Below are 10,090 nucleotides of genomic sequence, written 5' to 3' on the forward strand. Positions count from 1 at the left end.
TTGAAATTAGCGTAAAAGGGGGATGGCCGGAAATGTAGCCCGAAGTGTCACGTGCTGGGCCCAACATGTGCAGCTTGCTCGATCAATGATTTGCTTGCCTATGATTAAGAACCAGCCATTGCTCTAATTTCACTATTAAGTCAGATGATGGGCGACTGGTTGCCCGATGTGAAAATCAAATAAGCCGCACGCATACTTCTCAAAAGTTTATGACCGCACCCACATTATAGATCGTACTTAATTCACTTCGACAGCTGATGAAAGCCGAAGGAATTTTGAAAGTGACAAATTAGTCGTAGATTTTGAACCTAAGAAAAAAAAAATCAAGTGCAGAAATTAAATAAAAGAAAAGTGAACTAATTAATTAATTGATTGATTATTAGTCAGTGTGGAATGTGGAGCGGAAGGATTCATCAGGGGTGGAAACGTAGGGGAGTAGCGTAACGGAGAAGGGGCGCGTCACGTGTGATTACGCCACCCTCCCGACCTTCTAGAAGCTCTCCCGCACGAATGATCTTGCAGTTGACGAATCCGAGACCGCTTTCGGTCCTCACATTGAAGTCAACCGGTTGCAGCTTTCAGTGAATCTCGATCTGTTAAGGAAATCTCCTCCATTTAATTTCGCAATTAAAATTATAAAATTTTAATTTTAATTTTAATTTAACACATTATATAATAAAAATATATATTTTTCAAGTAAAAAATTTTGACTTTAACTTTAACTCAACACACTATATAATCATTTGTCATTTTTCACAATCAAAATCAAAATTACGTTAACTCTAAAATCAAATATACCAATCGTTTGCTAATTTTATTGCCGCATCGAATATCTAAAAACTACTAATAAACATTTGAAGTCAGCTGAGTATCCTCTACTTATCGACAAAAGTTTTATTCTTTTTTTAGCTGTATAAAAAGTAGTGATTGCTAAATTAAAGTTCAAAAATTTTAGAGTAAATTAACAATTTGTCCATCGAGAGATTAATATTACATCAAATCGAATTTCAAAATTTTTTTATATCAAATTAAAAGTGTACATCACATGACCCCTTCCGTCTATCTATCATCCAATAGTGGATGAAAACATCTGATGTTGTATTATTTATTATTTTTTTATATTAATTTTGATCTTAACATATTAAATGTATAACATATTGTCCCTTCCATCTAAAAGTCTCGTCGAGTTTTTAACGGTAGACAGATGAAAGTGGCAATATGATATACATTTAATAAGTTAAGATAAAAATTGATGTAAAAATTTTCTTGAGGTCAAATTTGATATAATATCGATCTCTTAAGAGGCAAATTATTAATTTACTAAAAATTCTAGTTTTAAAGTTTGCAATCCAGATTTTCACATACCCATTTGTTTGGAGTTTCCTCACTTATGTGACTCTCACCTCGTTTGGAGCATATCATATGTCTAGTCTAGCTAGTTCCTCTTAGAGATGATGTATCGACAATGAGCTATCTAATAGACTAATGGCGATTGACTTGTCCTTAGGCCAAGCCAACAAATGCAAGAAATTCAAAGAGCTGAAGAAAATCCACGACATGATAATCCATTCATACATGCATATATATAATTTTTCAACTACTTGGCTATACACTTCGTACGAGTGTCGCTAGACTTTTCTCTAATTAATCAACGTATATATTTAGGCTACAGGCGTACCTGACTGGAGTTTCAAACTCTCGTGCAAGCTGTTATCGTCCGTTCAATTGTAGTAGGCTAAAGAAATACTTCTTTTGAAGAACACAAGCAGATGACTCTCCTATGTTTTTCTTTTTTATTCTTTCGCCACAAGCAAATCCTCTCGTATATATACTTGGTGTTCGAAAACCCTCAAAATACGACTTTCCAAAAAGGGTTATCGCCAGCGAATATTCTGGGGCCAGGACATAATCTTTCTAGAAGCTTCGTCCCCTTTTATTTTATTTTTTTGTGTGTATATATCGTTATTGATCACTATATATATAAATATATATATTTGTGTGACCAAAACTAGGAAATAATATTTTTCGGTAAAGAGCAAATAATCATTTTTAAGTTCTTCAAATCTGTCACCGTCAAATTGTTTATTTATTATTACTAGTCGAGATGCACGTGCGTTGCACGAGAACACGATCTTTTAAGGTTTTCAAATAAATTTTACCTCTATAATTAAGATTATAAACATAAAAAATTACCTATTATATGCGTTGAAAAATGTATGATAAAATGATTGTTGAGCACCGTAAAAGTTGTTTGTGAGCTGTGAAAATACATATATTTGTCACTTGTTAAGAAGGAAATGGACACAGCGATATATATATTTGTTATGTTACTCAATTGTAGGCTCAATGAAATATGATTAATTGAGCACTGTAAAAGGTGTTTGGGTACTGTAAAAATACATATATTTGTCCCATGTTAGGTAGGAAATGTAAACAGCGATATATATATATATATATATATATATTTATTATGTTACTTAATTGTAGGATCAATGAAATAAGATTTAACCAATAAAGAAATTAAGTATGAAAATGACCTAAAAGATTATATAATAATTAATAGCCTAGGAACTACAGTAATCAAATCACCCTATATAGTTTAACATAATTTAGCATCATAGATATGTAGGAATCGCGCGCCTAATAGAGCCCGAAGGGAGGCGCCCAAACAAGAAATAATTATTAGATTAATGGACTCAAATAGGGCCCTTGAACAAGTTATAATCATATTACAACTTGTCGTTATCGAATCGGGTAATTTTTGAACCCGAACATCGATGCCTTGATGCATGGACCTAGGTGCCTATTTATAGGGCTTTGGAGGATGGGTTCTCAAATCAATGCAACATTGCCGAGAGTATATTTTCTATGTGTCATTTGCCACATCCTTATTGGGCCAAGTGTCATCACATGATTGGACCACTTATCAACACACGATCGAACCACTTGCCATCACCTGATTGGTTCATGTGTCGATACACATGATTGAGCCACTTGGTCGAATTCCCCCGTGCCATGTGTCGCCTCACAAATCTTGCCAAGTGTCAGCAAATTATTGGTCCGCTTTTTATTATATGATTGAACCAAGGGTCATTGCCCGATTCGACCCCTTATTTATTTCATTAAATCTAATAATCGGAATTCAATCAATCAGGAAGTTTAATCTCATTAAACTTCCGATATATTCGACTTGTGCTCGAACTCATCTAATCTCTATTGAATGAGGTCGCTTTCATCATCCGCTGATTTAGTTGTTGCGTGTGACCTTATAAGTTCCCGATTATGTTAACAGTAATATTGAAATCTCCATTTCAACATTACAAACAGTGAGTGGCATCTAGGAATGAATTATTGTTATCCAAGTAATCAAAAAGTCAACTATTGGACAAACCTATGAACTATGTTACTGTGCAACAATTTCCCTTTGTCCTCTATATTTCGAACGAACTTAAGCCATGGTCAATGTCATCCTTGTAACAATCTCTTTTCTTGGTTCTAGGTAAGTCTGTCAGAGTAAATGAGCTCGATATCTCTATATCGACTCATTTGAGTATGCGCATACACTTCTCAACTTCACCCACCAAGGGGCTCAGTGAGATATCGCTCCTCTTACAAAAGATGGACAAATCATATCTTGATCATTCATATTCCTCATCATGATTTGCGGCATACCTAATTGTTGTCTTTACTAGGGGTGACAATTCGTGTCGTATCGTATTTATACGTGTCGTGTCTAAACGGGTTCGTGTCATTGAAGTTATAACCCGTACACGACACGATTATTAAACGGGGCAGGTTTTGAAAACCCGTACACGACACGTTTATATCCGTGTCAACCCCTTTAGACACGTTTAAACTCATTTATCGAAATGTGTCATAATAGGTACACGTATACACGACACGATTATAACCGTTATCCGAACACGTTAACACGACTTCTTTATCCGATCAACCCAGTTACCTGGACACATTAACACGACTTGTTTATTCGATTAACTCGTTTACCCGAACACGTTAACACGACATGTTTACACGGAGACTGAGATGGAGGGGAGGGGGATGTGGACAGGGAAGAGGCGGGAGCCGTATCCGAGGGAGGCAGCAACGGCGAGGATGAGATCGAGCCGTGAGGCGCATTGGCAGGAGCGGGAGCGGGAGCCGGCGAAGCGGTGGGCTTCGAAGGGGAGATGGTGGGAGTGGAGTCGGCAGCGAGCTTGGGAGCAGGGGAGGGCGAGATCTGAGGCGGATCTGCGGACAATGCGAGGTGCACGAAGAGGAGAGCAATGAGAGCGAAGAAGCAGAACTTCGCCATTGATGGATGGGAAGAAGGAAATCAAATCGCAGATGAGAACTGAGGGAGGGTAGTAGAGAAGTAAAAGTGGAAGTGGAAGTGCGGTTATGCTGTGTTGGATTGGGTGAAAGAAAGGAAAGGAAAGGAAATTAGGTTATGGACTTAGGAACTTAGGGTTACATAAGGATATTTTGGTAAATCCAGATACATAAACGGGTTAACGGGTTACACGATTATAGTAACACGATTAAATATGTCTAAAAAAACAGGTTTAATCGTATATAATTGGGTTACACAGGTTCAACCCGGTAAGACACGCTTATTAACCGTGTTTAAATGGGTTGGACTCGTTTAAACCGATTATTAAAAACGTCCAATCCAAACCCGTTTAACTCTGTGTCGAATCCGTGTTGTGTTATCGTGTCTTGTGAAATATTGCCAGGCCTAGTCTTTACAACCATTCTGTTATGGTTGGCGTTTGACAGTATCAAAGTATGCGGCATACCATGTAGGAATCAATGATTACCTCAAGTCAAAGGATCTCTGCACTATAGTCACTATGAGAATTGCTAATGATAATCTCGTATTAACCCAGTAGCAGTCTCATGACGGGGCAGTCCAATACGCATTACCCTTGATGCATACATGTGGTGTGACTTGACGTTTTTACATCTATGACCCGTGAAACTTGGTCATCAATCACAACCACACTAGTCTTGCTATATTATCGTCGTCATTCGTAATGAAAAATATTCATCATTGATAAGATCTCACAATCAAGTCATACTTGATGCTTATTAAACCTATTATCCAAGGACGTTATCACGTAAAATGAAATCGCAACCACATGATAACATAAATGCCTCATGGTATATAAATGTCATAATATATAATTGATGACATATAACCTCTAAGGCATAGATCAATCCCAACAAGATCTCCTAAATTGAATAAGTTTATTATCTAAAGATATTGAAAAATAAGCTTCTTTAATAGTAAATGAGTTTTCTTCATAATTAACTGAGATGTAATAGGAGGATGGCTTCACCAATACGTCACATCCATTAGTTTATTTATGAATGAATTAATCTATTATTATTATTATTATTATTATTATTGTTATTATTATTGTTGTTGGTGTCGTTGTTGTTGTTATTATTATTATTATTATTGTTATGATTATGATTATAATAATAATTATTATTATCCTTCCTCCAAAGTTGCCTAAAACTTAAAATATATGAGCAAATAAAAATCATTTTTGAAGTACAATTATTTGGAAGTTTAATAGGGCTCACCTCTGTTCTAGGCAGCCATTTCCTATTGCTCGGCTTACGGCTGGCTTAAGGTGCCACATAACTCACCGACTCCCACCAATCTCAAACCTCACTGCTCATTCTAATTATGGTAATCGATCGTATAAAAATATATGCATGATTCGTGATACTGACATGGACATAACAATGCAATTCTAACAAACTAATTATAATCACGATAAAAAAATATCATATCAGGAATAGGTTACTGAATACTCACCTTGTCAGGTCCCTCGAACCTCAAATATTCAAAACCTAATATTTTATATTTTCTAGAAATTTTTCTCACATTTTTCTTCTTCCTCTCGGCCCCTCTCCAGTTTCACATAAAACTCACCCTTCCTCACTGTGTATTTTAGCTATGCAACTAAAAATGACCGGGAAGAATGAATACAAAATAATTTAAGGAAAGGCAAGGTGGTGGAATTGGATGAGTTAACAACATTGAAAGATATGATGACACATGGAAAAGTTAGCTTGATATTTATATACTTATTAAAATTAGTAAAATTATGAAATAATTTATTAATGAAATCTAGTGAATATGTCAAAAATATATAATAAAAAAAGAAGAATATATGTGTGCATAGTAGTTGAAATTCGGGGCGGGGTGTTACAAACTCCCCACCTTTAAAGAACTTCGCCCCCTAAATTCAACTTGTAGAAAATAAGTTTATATTCCACAGGCTCAGGAGATCGAAAAACACAAGCTTTGATACTAATTTTACGTCAAGTTTGAGCCCAATCAGTTCACAAAGGAATAAAACTTTTCTAATGCAGATGTCATCCATTTATAAAACTCAAACACGAGAATTGGGTTGAATCACTTGGAAATCCACATTGGTGTAATAATAAAAATTATTATATCAAAGATTAAATAGTAAAAGGATAAATATAACTCCTTTTATTCTCTCATCTTTCGTAATTTTCCCACATTTCTTTTTTTATTCTTTCTTTTCTTGTACTTTTTTACTTATTTATTTTCTCCAAGAGTGTAACTCAATTTAAGCCTAAATGGGCAAATTGTTTTTATATTTATTGAATTCTTAATCCCCTGTTTAATTTTTCAGGTTTATTACTTCATAAAAAAATAGTTGATTTCATGTCAACGTCTACATTACTTAATAAAGCCTAACACCTGCAATATCTCTAGAAAAATGGACTTGAAAATACTTCTAAGAAGCAATGAAAATCAAAAAGTAAAAGTACCAAATTTTTAAAAAGTAAACAAATTAAACACGTTTGAGACTCCATATAACTATAAAAATATCCTCACTATTTCAAGCATTTCTCATCTTCATCTTCCTCCTTTGCAAAACATTTCAAGACAAGCGGATATTTCATTGATATTGCATTACATGATGCATATATTGTCAACAATCAATAATCATAAGCTAGCTAGTGATCTTCATGTATGGAATGTGTCTTCTCTCAACACATGGAAATACAACGAAAAATACATGAATAAAAAGCACACTCAATAATACCTATAAACAACAAGGAAATGAGATTTAAAGTGAAACCGGTTAGATATATGTTGTGAAAAACATTCACTTGAAAATAGATTTGTCACGACAACCTTAGTGCAAATAGCTCGATCATATGCTACTCCCAAGATTTCACAAACTACTTGGGGATTTTTTAATGTGCACTAAAATGGAAATTTGATCAACTTATAAATGTTTGGATGCTAGTGAATGAACTTAGAAGTAGAAATGGAGTTTTGGAATCTTATAATAAATACTCGAAAAAATATATTCGAAAGGAGATAGAAGTAGAACTTATAAAATTAGAGGATGCCGAAAAATGTAAAGAAAAGCTTCCAAAAAAAAATGACAGATAGACATTTATAGTTTGTAAAATCTCATGTCTCTTCAATGTATAAACACATCTTTTCAATATATAGACACAAATTCATCACCTGAAAAATGGCATTCACCAAACTCTCAAAGAGACATGATTTAGACGATCAAGGGACATGGCAAAATTTTTCATGAACACATTAAATTTTAAATCATCACAATGAAAAATTTTAGAAAATAGAAATATATGTGTCTTATGAGCAAATCATTTTTATAGTGTTAATGGAGGATAATCACAAAGAAACAAAGATATATACAGTACCTTGAGAGTTTTGATTTCAACCATAGGATTACATGTTTACACATGCTGGGACAATGAAAATTGAAACTGAACATAAGATACAGCAAAATTTTGAAATTATATAAGTCGGTGTGAAAAATTAGGGTAAACGTACATGTGATGAAGAGCTAACTCAACTGAGACAAATGAAAGGCAATAAAATGAAAATGGATGTTGAATAGAAGGATCAACATATATACATATATATAGTGAAAATGTACGATCCAAAGTTACGATTTGAAAATGTACAAGAAAAAATCACGAGGACATAAGGGTATTTTTGAAATATTGAAAATTGGACGAACTCATTGTACTTTAATATATATAGTATAGATTAATACAAATAACATTAATTTAATCAAGCAATAGTAATACTTGAGTTGTGCATGAACCTTAAATCTGATATTATTTATTTGCTTAGCTTTTTTGTATTATTGTTATTGTTACAAAGAGTACTTATTAACTTGATCAGGCTAGCTCGGATTGCCAGGATTCGATTGACCCAAAGTGCCAGAACCCGATCTCGCCTAAACCTACCTGTCTCCTTAACCCGACAGACCCAACCTGCGGTGCAATGACGCCGTACTCCTTGACTATCCGACTCGGTCCAACTCCCTCCCCTCTTAGCACCTTCTTCTCTGAGGACTACCACCTTGCCCATGCAACTAAACCTCCACGCTCCACCACAAAGGATTGTACTCTTGGCCAGTCGATCGTTCTAACCACCTGTAAGTCCGACCTTTTATGGTCTCCCCTTTTTTGTTGGTATTTGCAAGTTGCAAGCTCCCCAACGACATTCACTGGTTTGAACCGATCAAGGAAGTTAGGTACTCTGATTTGATGGTCTAGCTAGTTTTGGATTAGCTAGGCTGTTAATGGTTTTAGTCAATCATAAGAATCTAGTTGAATTTATTTGAATATCTAGGGATTACCGTTTAGGATTTGGTTGATTGTATCAGTGTAGAAATATAATTTGTGAAGGACTCCTGCGCCAAGTACCATCCAAGACTCCCCTTGGCTCTGCTTCTTTATGTAGCAATCTCTGTATCGATTGCACTATGCTCTACTTCCCGATCTTCACTGGGGTTCATGTAGAGTTTATTCGCAAAAGGTTGAAAATGAACTACAACAACATGATTGATCTCTACAATTTATTGTATTTGATGAGCTTCAGTCACTTATATCTTCTTTTGTAGTGATCTAGGTGGATTTGCTGTTTTTCTAGGCTTTGTAATGTACTTTCTTAGACATTTTCTCCTTATATTCGTTTTTATCATCAATGGACATTCATTGATTGTCGAGGAAAGAAAAAACTTAGAAGAATATTAGGGAAAGGATAATAACAGAATACAGAGACTCTCACATATAAAATTTGAACTCATAGCCTTTACGTCCTAAGTCGAAAGAGATGTCACTATATCAACTCCACTTCTCTATTAGCTAGTTTTTTCGGACACATCCCTCCTCTCTTTCTAGCCACCAAATTTTTTTTTTTGGACCAGTTCTAACTACCATTGGGTATTCCTAATTAACTAATTTATCGCTAACTTTTTTCTAACACACAAATCTTTTTTTTCTCCTTTAGATAAGCAACAAATCTATTAAAATTAAAATCAATTAAACGTTGTCTTAATTAGTTAGTCCATAAATTTTTTCTTTTGGGAAATAATCTAGAAATTTAAAAAAATCTTCAATCTTCTGAATCGATGAAACCACAAGATTTTTACTAAAAAAAAAGAATTGCAAGATTTTGGATTCGATTTTTATAAGTAGAATTTCTTATATTTCTCTATTTTTATTTCATATCTCCAATGATATTTATGAAATTTTACTGTAATCAATTAAGGAAAAAAATCAAATCAGATTGAAAAAATCCCGACTGAAAAAAAAAGAAAAGAGACTTGAAAGAAAAGGGTTTATTGGGCTTTAGGCCCAATTTGAATATCTCGTGAAACTTTATCAGTCCACCAGTAGGTCCACTAAGTATATGAAACCTAAATATGTAACAACGTGACATCTCCGCTAATCAAAAGATTGCAGATTCGATACTCGTGAAGAAGCTTTCCGTGCCTTTTTATTAGTTATTAAGATTTTTATTTTATTGTACTAAACTCATGCATATCCTTTGTAATAGGAAAAATATGTAACAATACGACCCGTGACAAAATTTACTACTAGACCCATTGCCTTATTGCATATTACATTTACACACTCATATTGACGATCATCATAGTTACCATACACACTACATATTGGCTAGCTTTTCTCATAACTCGGATTTCAAGTTCAAAGTACGTCCAATGAAGTGTGGATAGCCGCAGAAGCTTTATGACAATGCGTG

This window comes from Punica granatum, chromosome 2, assembly GCF_007655135.1.
Source record: "Punica granatum isolate Tunisia-2019 chromosome 2, ASM765513v2, whole genome shotgun sequence".
In the NCBI taxonomy this organism is placed as follows: domain Eukaryota; kingdom Viridiplantae; phylum Streptophyta; class Magnoliopsida; order Myrtales; family Lythraceae; genus Punica; species Punica granatum.